Source organism: Carlito syrichta, unplaced genomic scaffold (assembly GCF_000164805.1).
Source record: "Carlito syrichta isolate Samal-C Ts95f unplaced genomic scaffold, Tarsius_syrichta-2.0.1 Scaffold303580, whole genome shotgun sequence".
Lineage (NCBI taxonomy): Eukaryota > Metazoa > Chordata > Mammalia > Primates > Tarsiidae > Carlito > Carlito syrichta.
This window is the reverse complement of record NW_007247676.1, coordinates 341,676-356,377: the sequence shown is the minus strand read 5'-3', so window position 1 is coordinate 356,377 and position 14,702 is coordinate 341,676. Positions and strand designations below refer to the sequence as shown.

At 38.8% G+C, this 14,702-nt stretch overlaps 1 protein-coding gene across 1 annotated transcript in view; it reads right to left on the bottom strand.

The window, feature by feature from the left end:
- LOC103261061 (peroxidasin-like protein) overlaps window positions 1-14,702 on the bottom strand; it is a 334,905-nt gene that overhangs the window by 8,874 nt on the left and 311,329 nt on the right.

Below are 14,702 nucleotides of genomic sequence, written 5' to 3'. Positions count from 1 at the left end.
TTTTGACAGATTCTCTTGGGTTTTCAAGGTATACAATCATGTCATCTGCAAAGAGAGATAACTTGACTTCCTCTTTTCCTATTTGGATACCCCTGATCACCTTCTCTTTTCTTATTGCTCTGGCCAGGACTTTCAATACTATATTGAACAGAAGGGGTGAGAGTGGGCATTATAAAAAAGATCAAACTTATGAATTTCACAGCAACCCAGAAGGAATTAGGGTCTATAATACTGAGTGATCTCTCACAGAAACAAAGATCTGAGCATCACATGTTGTCACTCATAAGTGGACCTTGAACAACTACCATAATACTATAAGAAAAGGATGGACAGTGGCGGGAAACTATGGGGGGGGCAGGAAGGGGAAGGGAGGTGGAATTAACAGTAGTCAATATCTGTCTGGGGACAGGGGGGCACACCTCATCAACAAGGGCACCTGCACAATGAATATTTGTATACCTAACACTTAACTGTACCCCACAACTTTAAAATAAAAAATATATATTGAAAAAAAACCCTAAAGCAAAGGCTTATTAACTATAGCTGCCATTATCCAAGATATCATGTGTGGCTCAAAACAAAATTTACAGGGCATGATCAAAGAAAAGAAAAAAAAAACAGTTTTAAGGTGCAAAGCAAGCAACAGAAGCAGACCCAGATGTGACATAGATGTTGGAATTATCAGATAGGGATTTTATAATAACTGCTATTCATATACTCAGGGCCTTAGTATAAAAAGTAAGCAATGTACAGGAAAAGATTAGTAATATAAGCAGAGAGAGATGGAAGTGCTGAAAAGAATTGAAAGAGAGGACTAGAAATCAAAAACACTATAACAGATATTAAAAATGCCTTTGATGGCTTCATCTGCAGGCTTAATGTATTAGTCAAGGTTCTTCAGGGAAAAGCAATCAACAGGATATGTATGTAAAAAGATCTATTATGAGGAATTGGCTCACATGATTATGGAGGCTGAGAAATACCACGATCAGTAGTCTGCAAGCTGAAGACCAAAGAAAGTTGGTGGTATAGTTCAAAAGCCTGGAAGCCAGGAAGTCAATAGTATAGATTACAAACTGCATCTGAAGGTCTGAGAACTAGGAGTGCCAAAGGCAGGAGAAATGGATATCCCACCTCAAGCAGTCAGGCGCTGTTAATTCAACTGCCATTGAATTTTGCTCCATTCAGGCCCTGAATAGACTGGAGGATGCCTACTTACACTGGAGAGGGCCATCTGCTTTACTCGGTCTACCAATTTAAATACTATTATCTTCCAGAAATATGCTCACAGGAACATCCAGAAAAAATGCTTAACCAGACACCTGGGCACTGTGTGATCCAGAAGTTGTCACATAAAATTAACTATCACATGCAAGATGGCAAAGAAAGTACCGATGAACCTGAAAATATGCCAATAGTAACTTCCCAGACCAAACTGCAAAGAGAAGAATGAGAATGGAAGACCAACAAAATCTAAGAGTTGCAGGATAATATTTTAAAAGTTGGCTATTCAGCGTTCCCTGCAATTCTATATCCATTTTAAATTAGCGTTTCTATTTTTGCAAAGGTGGTATCTTAATTTACTAGGGCTGCTATAGAAAAATACCACAGACAGGTAGTTTAAACAACGGAAATCTATTTTTTCACAGTTCTGGATGTTAAAATTCTAAAATCAAGGTTCCAGTAGTATAGATTTCTCCTGAGGCCTCTCTCTCGGCTTGTGGTTGGCAACCAAATACACTCATATTATAAAGTACGGGGATTAGGACCTCAAAATACAAATTAGAAGAGAGGGTACGATTTAGTCCATAACCTCTGTAGCTCTAAAATTTATGTCTTTCTCACAGGCAAAACAGTTCGATTCATCCCATCCCACTAGCCCCCAAAGTCTTAACCCATTCCAACATCAATTCTAAACCCCAGATCTCATTTAAATATGATCTGAACCAATTATGGGTGAGACTGGACTGATCTTGAGAGAAAATGCCTCTCAATTGTGAATCTGTAAAACCAGACAAACTATTTGCTTCCAAAATACAATGAATAGATATTTCCATTTCAAAAGGGAGGAATGGAAAGCAAGAAGGAGATCACAAGTCCCAAGCAAATTTAAAATTTAGCAGCAAAAACTCCATCACATTATAAGGCTTGAGAATCATCATCTTTAGCTCTCTGTTCTGAATTGCAGGCCCACTGAAGCAGCAGCTCTAGTTTTGGGGCCCACTCAAGTGTCAGTCTCACCTCTTGTGCCCTGGTTGATAGCCTTACTCCTGCAACCTGAGTGACAGTCCTCTTCTCATATCCCTGAGCAGGAACAGCCTGGCCTGATGAAATTTGGGAGGAAGTCTCACTCTCTTATACCAAAGAAAAGACAACCACATCTTCCAGGATGGGTTTTCCCAAATGCTTTTTCTGAATATGTTAAGATAGTCATTTGTTTTGCCTTTAATGATCTTGATGTAATATGTTACATTGATTGATTTTCAGATTTGCATTCCCAGGATAAGTCCCAATTAGCCATGATATATAACCCTATATATATATTTTGCTAGATTCAGTTTGTTTGTATTTTATACTCAATAAAGGTATTAGCATGTAGCTTTCTTATGATGTTCATGACCAGTTTTGATATCTGTGTAACACTGGTCTCAGAAAATGAGTTGGCTTATGCTTCCTCCTCCCATATGTTTTGGAAGACTTTGCAAATAACTGTTGCTAATTTTTCTTTAAATGTTTGGCAAAATTCATTAGTAAATTCATCTGGACCTGGGTTTCTTTTTGTGAAAAAATTTGTTTGTTTGTTTGAATTATTAATGCAATGTCTTTTTGTAGGTCTATTATTGTTTTTATATTTCTTCCTGAATCCAGTTGTAGTAGCTTGTGTGTTTATTGGAATGTATTCTTTGTAGGAACGCATTCATTTCATCTACTTTATCAAGTTTGTTTGGATACAATAGTCAATAATGTCCCCTTAAAATCCTTTTTTAAAAAATGTGCCAGTATTCCTTCTTTCAATTTTTTTTTTCTTTTGGTCAGTATAACTAAAGTTCTGTCAACTTTTGCTGATCTTTTCAAACAATCAACTTCTGATTTGCTGACTGTATCTATTGTTTCTATGATCTACTTCATTCATTCCTATCCACTCTAATCTTTACTAATTACTTTCTTCTGACCAAATATAGGAAGGATTCTAGGATGGTGATGCAATCAGTCAGAGTGTGTGAGTCTCCATATAAATGAATGTGCATAGGGATGAAAATGCATGTAATGTTGGCAAGTGGGTGTGCAAGTGTCTGACTGAGTGGGGACATGGGAACAAGTGGCCTGAGATATCCTGCTGAGACAGCTGTCCCACACAGCTACTTGGATCCCAGTGCAATCCACAGACCAGAGACAGGCGCCATCTATTCTTACTAGGAAGAAAGTGACAAAAAACAGCCACTGCCAGCGCCACTCACCATCACAGCCTCCGGTGCCAGATTGGACATTGGCAGCAGAGAATGTAGAGAAAATACACCAGAGGAACTCATCACCAAGTCTTAGTGTAGGACAAGATGCAGAAACATCCCCCACTGCCTTGGTCATGGTACCTGGGCAGAGACAATCTCTGGCTTGCCCTCGTGAATAGTGATGCTACTCCCTGAGACTAAGGAGTGAATTCAGCACCATTCTTAGGTTGATCATTGCCAACACACAGAGAATACCCTGTATGCAGTATCCACAGAAGGCCAGGCCCGACAAGGAGGAGACCCAGTCGCCGCCCTACCCCCCTAACTGAAACATTTGTGGGTCTTTAGCTACAATCAGAGATGAAGAACCCAGCCCACAGTGGATGAGTGGGGGGAGTTTTAAACTGACTCAGCTCCCTTCCCTCAGTGATTCATGAGGCATGTGACCAGGGAGGAGAGTGTCCTGATTGGCGCAACTGGAGAGGGCCGAACACAAGCAGACCAGCTGGGAGCAGTTTGTAACCTCTCCCTCATGGCTTGATGAGTAGAGGGACAGATCTAGAGGTCGAAGCTTCCTCCCCTCTGCTGCAAGCCAAAAGCAGACAAGGAACCCAAAGTTTCAGAAATTGCCAAAAGCAGGCACTTAAGGGTTACAAAAGTTTGTTGCTGTTGTTGCTTTGCTTTATCCCTGTTCTCTATATATTTTGCTGTGTGTGTGTATTTTGTTTTGTTTTATTCCTTCTTCTTTTTTATGTAAGAGTATATAGGAGTGTGAAGATGTCCTCATATTGTTGGTTTTCTTTTTTACTTTCTTTTTTTCTCTTTTCTACTACTCTGTTTGTCTATCTGTTAGTTTGTTTGTTTTCCTTTTCTACTTAATTCTTATTATTGTCCTTTCTTCTCCTTTCTCTCTATCTCAGTTCCTTTCCTTTCCCTTATGTTATTCTGTTCTCAGGGGAATTTACATCATTCCCGTTGCATGGACATACTGTGAGATGGTGGGAAGTGGGTTCCAGGGGCCCACACTCCAGTCAGTGAACACTGTTATCTGCAAGCAGCTTCTGAATCATACCCCCCCAACACACCTTATTCAAATCTCAAACTCGAAGGACAGTGAGATCCCACCCCCAACCCAGCTTTAAAATCAAACAAATCCGGAGGCTTTACCAAAGGGACAATAGGAGTGTGAGCAAACAGATATGAAAACTATTCCTCCTACACTGAACAAAGGAAGTAAAGAGAAAAAGAAAAATCCATTACAAATGAAGAGAAATCAACTAAAAAAACACTGGTATCAACAAATGACCCAGAACCTTGGTTTGATGCTTGACCAAATGAACTTAGTGGATACCTACAGACCACTCCACCCAAAAACCACAGAATACGCATTCTACTCATCGTTACACGGAACATACTCCAAGATTGACAACATTCTCGGCCATAAAACAAGAATAAATAAATTTCAGAAGATTGAAATGCTGTCATGTACCTTCTCAGACCACACTGGATGGAAAATAAATATCACCAGCAACAAAATAGGCCCCAAACCCACAAAGACATGAGCACTAAACAGCATGATGCTGAACAACTCCTGCATCAACACAGAAATTAAAGGATTCTTAGAAACAAGTGAAAACAAAGACACATCTTACCAAAACCTGAGATGCCATGAAAACAATACTAAGAGATAAATTTATATCTCTACAAACAATAATCAAGAAAACAGAAAGATCACAAGTTAACAAGCTAACAAATCACCTAAAGGAGCTAGTAAGGCAAGATCACCGAAACCCTAACTTCAGCAGAAAAATCCAGATCACCAAAGTAAAAGCCCAAATATGGGACAGAGAAGACAAAAATATTACAGAAAAAAAATGAACAAAATAAAAAGCTGGTTCTTTGAAAGGATAAACAAGATTGACAAACCCTTAGCCAAAATGACCAAGAAAAAGATAGAAAAAGCCCAAATAAACAATCAGAAACACAAAAGATCATGTTACAACTGACCTGGATGAAACGCAACAGATTATCAAAGATGACTGTGCACACCTGTATGGAAACAAACTAGAAAACCTAAATGAAATGGAGGACTTTCTGACATCACACACTCTCCCCAGGTTAAAACAAGAAGAAATTAAAATCCTAAGTAGACGAATAACAACCCAGAAAATTAACTCCATCACAAGAAAACTACCTACAGAAAAAAGCACCGGACCAGGTGGCTTTCAAGCAGAATTCTACAAAACACACAAGAAGGAGCTGATAGTAATCCTATTGAAAATATTCCAAGCAATCAGGAAAGATGGAAGTCTCCCCATATCATTTTATGAAGCTAACATCACATGATACCCAAACTGGGTAAAGATCCAACAAAGAAAGAGAACTGCATGCCAGTATCCTTGATGCACGCAGATGCAAAAATCTCAACAAGATTCTTGCAAATTGGATTCAACAGCACGTCTCAAAAATCATCCACCATGACCAAGTAGACTTCATCCCTGGAATACAGGACTGATCCAACCTCTGCAAGACCATAAATGAAATTAAATACATTAACAAAAGTAAAAACAAGAACCACATGATTATACCCTAAGACTCAGAAAAAGCTTTCGATAAAATCCAGCATCTCTTTTTGATAAAAACCTTTGAACATCTAAGTATAGAGGGAACATACCTCAGGATAGAGCCATCTATAATAAACTCATAGTCAACATATTGCTAAATGGACAGAAATTAGAAGTACTTATCCTAAAAAATGGAATAAGACATGGTTGCCCACTTTCACCCTTCCTGTTCAACATTATTTTTGGAAGTCCTAGCTAAAGCAATCACACAAAAAAGGAAATCAGGGGTATCTATCCAAACAGGAAAAGAGGAAGTTAAGTTACCCCTCTTTGCTGAAGATACAATCTCATACATTGAAAACCCAAGAGAACCTGTCAAAACCTCCTTGCACTGATAAAGGACTTTGACAACATCACAGGGTACAAAAAGAAAAAAAAAAAACACATGCAAAGACAGTTGCATTCCTATACACCAACAGCAAATAGGCAGAGAACCAAGTAAAAAGTACAATCCCATTCATAATAGCTACATACACAAAAAATGAATTAACCTCGGCATCTTCCTAACCAGAGAAGCAAAGACCTTTACAATGAAAACTATAAAACACTGCTCAAATAAATCAAAGAAGACACAAACAAACAGAAAAATATTACATGCTCATGGATTGGAAAAATTCAACACTGTCAAGATGTCCATCCTACCAAAGGCAACCTACAGATTCAATGCAATATCTATTAAATTACCACTATTAATTTGGAAGATCGTGTGGCGATTACTGAAAGAACTAGAAATTGACCTTCCATATGACCCAGCAATTCCCCTATTGGGAATATACCCAGAGGAACCCAAATCATTCTACAAAAAAGATACCTCTCCGTGTATGTTTGTTGCAGCTCTATTCACAGTAGCAAAAATATGGAACCAACCATCTTGCCCACTGAAGCTGGACTGGATAAAAAAAAATGTGGTACATATACATGATGGAAGATTATGCAGCCATAAAGAAGGACAAATATATGGACTTTGCAGCAACTTGAATGGATTTGGAGTGAATCATACTCAGTGTTTTATCACAGAAACAAAGAACAGTGTTCCTTATGTTCTCACTCATAAATGGACCTAGAACAATTATAATTCTGTAAGAAAGTGATTGGCAGTAGTGGGAAACTGTCAGGAGGGGAGGTGGGATTGGCAGTCGAGAGAAACTTCTAGGGGAGGGAAGGTCATACCTCATCAACAAGGGTACCTGTCATCAACGTTTGTATACCTAACCCTGAAATGTACCCCACATCTTTATAATAGATTTTAAAAAGAGAAAAATAAATAAATAAATTACCATCATTCTTCTCAGACCTGGAAATGACAATACAAATTCATAAGAAAAAAACAATGACCATGAATAGGCAAAACATTCCTTAGCAAAAGAAACAAAGTGGGAGGTATCACGCTACCAGACTTGAAACTCTACTATAAGGCTACAATAATCAAAACAGCCTGGTATTGGTACAAGAATAGGCATATAGACCAATGGAAAAGGATAGAGATCCCAGAAGCAAAACATCAATTTCTCAACCAACTCATCTTTGACAAAGCCTCCACCAACAATAACTGGAAAGAGAAGAGCCTATTCAGTAAATGGTGCTGAGAAAACTGGCTGACCACATGCAGAAGACTGAAACAGGACCCCTACCTATCACCATACACAAAAATCAACTCCAAATGGATCAAAGACCTAAATGCAAAACCTCAAACTATAAGATTCTTAGAAAATGAGGCGATATCCTTATGGAACTTGGAATAGGCAACCACTTTCTGATCAAAATCCCAAATGCCCATGCCACAGGAGTTAAGATAGACAAGTGGGATCTCATCAAACTGAAAAGCTTCTGCAAAGCTAAAGAAACCATCAAGTAAGCAAGGAGACCGTCCACGGACTGGGAAAAAATATTTGCCAGCCGTATATCTGACAAAGGTCTAACATCCAGGATCTACAAGGAACTCAAACATGTTGAAAGGAAAACCAAACAGTAGGCAGAAATATGAATAGACACCTCAAAAGAAGACATACAAGCAGTTAATAGATATGCGAAAAATGCTTAGTCTCACTAATCATCAAAGAAATGAAAATTAAAACCATACTGAGATACCACCTAACTTTAGACAGGATGGCCATCATCAATAACTCAAAAAACAACAGATGCTGGAGAGGAAGCGGGGAAAGGGAATGATTCTACACTGTTGGTGGAAGTGTAAACCACTACAACCTCTGTGGAAAACATTGTGGTAATTCCTAAAGATCTAAAAACTGACCTTGCATACAACCCAGCAATCCTCCTTCTCAAATCATCCTATAAAAAAGATTCCTGCACATGCATGCCTATTGTGGCATTATTCACAATAGCAAAAACATAGAACCAACCATGCTGGCCATCAAAAATTGAATGAATTTTTGAAGAAATGTGGTACATATACATGATGAAATGCTATGCAGCCATAAAGAAGGAAAAAATTATGTACATTGCAGCAACTTGAATGAATTTAGAGTCTATAATACTCAGTGATCTCTCAGAGAAACAAAGAACTGAGTACCACATGTTCTTACTCATAAGCAGACCCTGAACATTTATCATAAAACTGTAAGAAAGGAATTGACTAGGAAGATGCTGAGGTATTTCTTTCTTTTTCTGTGGCTATTGTGAATGGGATTGTGTTTTTTATTTGGTTCTCTGCCTGTTTATTGTTGGTGTATAAGAATGCAACTGTTTTTTGCACATTTATTTTGTACCCTGAGACTTTGCCAAAGTCCTTTATCAGTGCAAGCAGGTTTTTGACAGATTCTTTTGGGTTTTCGAGGTATAGGATCCTATCGTCAGCAAAGAGGGATAACTTGACTTCTTCTTTTCCTATGGTGGATACCCCTGATTTCCTTCTCTTGTCTAATTGCCCTCGCTAGGACTTTCAACACAATGTTGAACAAGAAGGGTGAGAGTGGGCAGCCTTGTCTTGTTCCAGTATTCAGGGAAAATGTTTCCAGCTTCTGCACACATATTTGTTGCAGCTCTATTCACCATAGCAAAAACTAGGAACCAACCATGCTGACCATCGAAGTTGGACTGAATTTTAAAAATGTGGTACATACACACAATGAAATATTATGCAGAGGACAAACATATGGACTTCACAGCAACTTGGATGGATTGAGTCTATCCTACTCGGTGACCTATCACAGAAACAAAGAACAGAGTACGATATGTTCTCACTTACAAGCGGACCTTGAACAATGATCATAATACTATAAGAAAGGGATGGACAGTTGAGGGAAACTGCCAGGGGAGGAAAGGGCACATTTCACCGACAAGGGTAACTGCATCATGAACGTTTGTATACCTAACTCTGAATTGTGCCCCACATCTTTATAATAAAATAAAAAGATTGACAGTAGCAAGAAACTTCCTGGGGAAGGAGGAGGGACATTACATCAATAAGGGTACCTGATCTCAAACCAGGCAAAGTGGGGACAAAAGGGAGGCCTAAATTACCTGTATGATTACCACTTATGTACCTAATCCTGTATTGTACCCCACATCTTTAAAATAAAATTTTAAATTACTTTTTTCTGTTTCCTTTTGGTTTACTTTTCTTTTCTTAAGTTTCTTAAGATAGAAGGGTAAGTTATTAATTAGAGATCATTTTTTTTCCTCTTTTAATGTAGGCATTGCAGCTATGAATTTCCCTCTGAACACTGATAGCAACATTCCAAAAGTTTTTCCATGTCTAGGTTCATTATGTATGCCTGGGCTCATCTCTAAATATGCTGTACTTCCCTTGTGAGTTCTTATTTGACCCATATGTTAAGGCTCTGGTTTTTTAATTTCCCAAATTTCTTTCTGTTATTTACATTTAATTTAATTCCATTGTCTTCTGGTTGGGTGTACGGGCTCATGCCTGTAACCCCAGCACTTTGAGAGGCTGAGGTGGGAGGATCACTTGAGACCAGGAGTTGAAGACTAGCCTGGACAGTCCAGCAAGACCTTGCCTCCATTAAATCTATTATTAAAAGTATATATGTATATGTATATGTATGTGTGTATATATACATATATATATTATACATATTTCTGTTGTATTCAGAGAACATACTTTGTATACTTCCCTTGTTCTTTTCACTTTCTTCTCTCACAAACAACATGCAGAGTATGAAGGCCATGGAGAAAAATCTTGACTTAATATTTGATTTGGTGTGAGCTACCTTTACGTCTCCTTGCCTTCTGTGTAAGTCGGGTCTCACAGCACCCACATAAGAGTCAAAATGACCCCTACAAGCATATGTGTCCTTTCTCTGCCTCTTTAAAACTGTCACAGGTAATTGCCTTTTTCACATGTTGGTGGGACTTCCCCTTTCTAAAATGACGGCGTACTCAATCTTCTCTCTCTGCCCCAGTCTTTCTTCCCAGAGAGCCATCCTACCCGACCTTTGCCTCAGAACTTCCCCACTTGTGTGAGAAATATGTCTTCCTTTGTCTATACCAAAGAAATACTCTCATGAGTTTCGACATAAGAACCTCTCCTTGGGCAGGAGCTCCCCCGCATCAAGGTGGAATTGCAAAACCACATTCAATAGTTAAGTCCTGACCATTCTACCTCAAAACTCTCTCTCCAAAAAGTATCCAGTTTTCTTTTTTTTATATAAGATCATCACCATGGTCTAAGCTTCACTGTCATCTCACTTCTGGATGACAACAGCAGATCACAATGGCCACTTTGTATTCCTTTATTTAATTCTCATATAACAGCCAGACAGAATTATTTAAATCCAAATACAAGGCACCGTCCCTGCTTCTAAATTCCCCTCCAAGTTTTCCTCATATGCTTAGAGTCCAGGAGAAAGAAAGTCCTGGACGTGAGCTAATAGGTCTCCTTATCTAGATACTTCCTGGATGTAAGGCATTTTTCTGTCAATCTTGTATTAACTGATCTCCAACCACACTGAGCACCATTCTTCTTCATACATAGGCCTTCACCGCTTTAACTTTAACTGCTTCACCATCTATAATTGTTATTTTAATAATAATATTACCAGCCGGGCTCGGTGGCTCAGCCTGTCATCCCGCGCCTTTGGGAGGCTGAGGTGAGTGGACTGCCTGAGCCCGCGGGCTCCAGACCCGCCTGGGCAGCGAGACCTCATCTCTACAATAAATCAAAAAATCAGCCGGGTGTGGGAGCGCACGCCTGTAGTTCCGGCTACTCGGAAGGCTGAGGCGGGAGGATCGCCGGAGCCCAGCGGGTCGAGGCTGCGGTGGCCGGGAGCGGCCACTGCCCTCCAGTCTGGGCGACAGAGCGAGACTCCAACTAAAAATAATAATCATAATCGTAATAATATTACCTTTTTCTAATTAAAAAAAACCTGCAGAATCTTGGATTCCTTCCTTTCATCCATTCTCATCTACTTGTTTAATAAAGTGTTAGGGGTGGATTTTCTGAGGAAGTTTTAACTTATGCCTCTTTTCCAGGCCTAATCATTAACTTTTGATTAGCAAATTATAGTAGTCTACATACTGATCTCCACCTCTATTTATTTACTTCTGATCACAGAGAAATGTTCCAACTTCATGTTCCATCTTTCCAATACCCAACCAATTACCAAGTCATAGGGAACTAGAAGATCTTCCCTAAACATGATCTCTGTCTTGTCTACTGTCAACATGTCAACATCAGGCTACTTTTTCTACAGATCTCAGATAATCATTCCTCTATTTCCTTCCCTTTGTGGTTTTAGGTTAGAGTCTGCCAATAAGAGGCACTCATATAATATTCGGAAGGAGACAGCATTATTATTCTAAAGCACAATTATCAGCAGATGCATAAACACGGGCTGATCTTGGGGCTTCTGCAAAGACCCCTGAGATGTACTGTGGCTTCTTGGTGAGCTCCTGTGAATCCACCAGCTTCTAGCAGCTGTTTCTATAAGCTTTGCTCTCCTCGCTGTTTCAATCATCATGAAACTCCCCTAATTCTTGTATCAAAGCCCATCCTACTTGGAATTCTTAGAGCAATTGAATGCAAATGGTTTGGTGATATCTGTGAAGACTTCACTAAGTGTTTGATTATAATTTAAAGTATAAACTCTTCTATCTCATCTCTTTGTTCATTACATTCCCTCCTCACACACTCATGCACCCGTCTCCACAGCCAAGTCAATTAGGTACCATCTCACATTAAAATAATAAAATGTTCAGAATGTAATTATAGCTCTAATTATCTCCATTATAATCAGAATCAAATTAAAAGGGCAAATATAATTTACTGGACTCCACTACTTACAAAGGGCTATAACATACCATAAAAATTTGCAGTCTACTTTTGTTAGTTTGATGTTATATGGTTAAAAGATCAAGATCAAAAATATAACTCATAGACATTCCAGAGTCATTTAACAAAGGTAAACCTTCTGCACTGAGAAATGTCAAGACTGAAACTGTTTTGCAGTCCTGTAAATGTAATGCCACTTAGGGTTAGGAACTAGAGGTTAGAAATCTTTAGCTGAAGGTTGGAATCCTTGACATCTAAGTGATGAGTCTCAAGAGCAATAATAACCTCCAAGGTGATGAGTACCACCGGAGAATGTTCTCTTGACATTCTATATTCTGTTTAATCTTATATCGTTACTGTATAAGCTCATCACTATAAGTATATATTGTCTTCATGTTCATTTTTAATAAAACAAAGAGTCTTTGTAAAAGTAAATTAGTCACCAGGACTTATTGCATCTGCATTGGTAATTAATAGAAAATCATAAGTTGCACAATCAGAAATATCTTTCACAACCTTTTCACAACTTACCTTTCAACGTGGACCATGAAGCACCTGTCTTGGTATGGTAAATGACAAATTGGCAGAAATTGCTAATTTCACAAATCCTCAGGGTTTGTCATATCCAAAAAAGATCCTCAGCTCTTAAAAATTCTGTCTTCATCGCCCCATCCACCTCTGCCCACTGCTCTGGGAAAGTTGCACTTGACAGCCACCCAGGCAATCTGTTCAGTTTGTCTCTGCTTTCCGTTATTGGTTCTTTATTTTTCTCGATCTCCTTTAGATGAACTGGGTTAATTTCTAGTTTCATTGATGGTATTGTGTCATGTTAATCTATTCCTTTAAATCATATCAGTCAGGCATTTGTTACCTGTCAGAAGGCATAAGGCACTGGGACCGTTGCAACCTTTTCCACCTATGCAGTCTAGCCATCGCTCAAGTAAGTCTCTGACCTCTATGAGAGATGACAGAGCCTTGGAATCCCTCTTGCAGTCCTGGGTGACCCGTCACAACCCTTCAGCTCCACGGATCTAGAGCTAACTTTTCATGTTTCAACACAAAGAAACTTATTATTTTTAAACATGAACTAAGTGTCAGGTTCTGAGAATCTCCCATGAAGTAGTCTCTGCTACTAAAAAATTTACAATAGAATGGAAGAAATAGAACAAATAAACAGGCCAAAACCACTTTATCTTAATATATTTAGAGTTATGAGTTAACTCAATGTTAATGAAAAACAAGCAGGGGCATTCACTGCAGTCTTGGGGTGTCTGGGATGCTTTTAGTCACTACAGCACTTATCAAAAATATAGTCGTCCTCACCGATAGGTAGAGCAAATTGGACTGAAATGTTGCTTGTAGATGCTACCTATCTGCAAATCCATAAAATAAGTTTATGAAACAATAGCTTGCTGCATGATATCTGAGTTAATATTTAAATTATTAGGGTCTACCTTTTTTACTCCAGTGCTGAAACTCTTTTATGCCATTATCACTTCTCTTGTCTGACGTACTAACTCATTGTGAAGCAAATAGAGTTTCCAGACCCCTGGTGTCCTGAGTCCGTGGTTATCCCATCATTCCATGATATTTTAAGAAGCGATGCCTCACATCTTTCAGATTTACGCTCAGATTCAGGTTGGACAAGTGATTTCAATGGTGGGAGGTTCTGGTCAAAGAAAGCGCACTGATGATTAGGATAATAACATGGGCAGTGGCTGCAACCAGGCTGGCCTGTGGTACAAGCCTCACAGTGCAGTACACGTAGTGGGTAGTTGCACACCTCCACACAGGACTAGATGTGCTCACATCCAGAGGGGGATAGTTAAATTTTAAGGGAGTTTAGCTCACAAGTTCTTCTGTTATAGAATCTCACTTGAGCCTCACAATAATCCTGAACGTCAGGCAAGGACACATGTTCTGAATGATTAAATAAACTGCAGGAGTCAGTTTATTTTATTACTTTATTACTGAGGGTATAATTTCCTGATGGTACAACCTGGGCTTGGCTTATCCTACAGGGCTTTCTGCTTTCAAAGTCTTTGCTTCTACAAAGAAAAGTGTATGCCACACAGTGACATTACTATCTAAGAAGCAGAAAGAAATCAGACTTCCATTTCTAAATTAAAACATCTACACAGCCATTTCTAATGCAATCCTTTTTCTTCTTGTTGATTCATTGCCAATTTTTTAAAAACATTAAATAAGGCATGAGCCAGAACCACTGAGATAACTGAGTATAGAGGTGTGTGAGAATTTTGTTTTTAACAACTTTTTTCAGAAAAAGAAAGTCAGAGAAACAGTAATCCCCAGGAAGCTCCTTTGACTCCACTCCAAAAAAAAATTTGATAAGAAATGTTTGTGTTGTGCCTGTTGAAA